Here is a 1,459-nt window from a genome sequence, read left to right on the forward strand (position 1 = left end):
TATAGTTTTTAATTATCCCATTTACTATGAATATTCATATGTTATACTATAAAATATTAGTGCATTTATTGTGTACTGCCTCTTTCTAAAATAAGAAACATTCAAAATTGGCTATTACGTCTTGCTTCAAGGATTTCAGAAAAGGCACTAAGTCCTTGTACAGTATGATTTCATCAAGAGAACCCATATCATACAGTAAGTGTCCTTTTGCTGGTAGTGCTTGTTTCAGTAAAGCAGCATCAACTGTCATGTTAAGTTGGTGTTAGCCACTCAGCTTTTATTGTTTGTGTTATTTTGTTTTCATTTGTCAATGTATTGTGGGTGTAAATCTGTTAGAAGTCATATACATTTTACTGTTAATTTCTAATTTTATACTTATAATATTCAGGTACTACAGTAGTAAAAAAAATTAAGGAAATCAGTGAAAAAATTGTTTAGCTAAAATTAACTTTAAAAAACCCCCTTACATGTCCCTAAGGGGACAGTATAAGTGATTTTGTGAATGTATACATATATATGTATATATAGCACTAGTTGTATACATAATACATAAGCTGTGCTGTTATAATGATGGGCATTATACACATTTAGATTAGTTTTCCTCTTCTTTTGACAACCCTACATATTCAGAGTCCCAGAAATAACTGATGTTTTCACTCCACCTTGTCCATTTTCTCCTTGTGCAGAGGCCATGCTAATCTCGTCTGTGTCGTTTCAATTTTAGTATGTGCTGTTGAAGGGAGCACACAACTTGTCCTTTTTCTGATTCCACCTCCATATCTTCAGGGACCACACATACACAGAAGTTTCAGAGGAACAAATGGAATCAGCCAGCTGATATGGAATGATGAACGTAGAGACGTAGTCAGAACACTTGAATATTTACTCTCAGAAGGATGGAAATTTAACAATAGCATTTGTGACATTCAAGATGGCAGTTACATGCAGGGCCCAAATAGATAAAATAAATAGATGAGGTAGGTGGGCTATAAGAAAGAAAACTGTGCAGGATGACAGGGGATGGCAAATTGAAACTTTCCAGTATCAGAGTGAAAACAGGCAGTGATGGGGCTATGGTAGGGAAGCAGCCAGTTGTGAGAATTTGAACTTGAACACCAGCTAATTGTCAATATAATTTGGGATTGTAGGTGCAATTTTTTATATTTTTTATCTTTTAAGGGGGGTGGTGGGGAGAAAACCAGAATTCTCCTGACTTTCTATATTGGCAACTAATTCAATGAAAAAAAATAGTGTGGATCAAATAAAATACATCTGTGGGCCAGATTTGGTCTTCAGACCATCACTTTGCATCCTGTGACTTAGAATCTGATGGCATCATTAGCATCCTGAACAAACTTGTCACACATGGTCCCCTATTCCTAACCCTGGATAAAAGGAGATGGAAACTTTTCTTGTGGTAAATCATATTATTTTCATCTGAGGTGATAGCTTTGGCTGT

At 35.4% G+C, this 1,459-nt stretch overlaps 1 non-coding gene across 1 annotated transcript; it reads right to left on the minus strand.

The window, feature by feature from the left end:
* Positions 1-639: 639 nt before the first annotated feature.
* Positions 640-744, minus strand: LOC112659125 (U6 spliceosomal RNA). The gene has a single exon (XR_003136199.1). It is a non-coding gene; the product is annotated as a U6 spliceosomal RNA (small nuclear RNA).
* Positions 745-1,459: the final 715 nt, after the last annotated feature.

This window comes from Canis lupus, chromosome 2 (assembly GCF_003254725.2).
Source record: "Canis lupus dingo isolate Sandy chromosome 2, ASM325472v2, whole genome shotgun sequence".
Taxonomy (NCBI): Eukaryota; Metazoa; Chordata; class Mammalia; order Carnivora; family Canidae; genus Canis; species Canis lupus.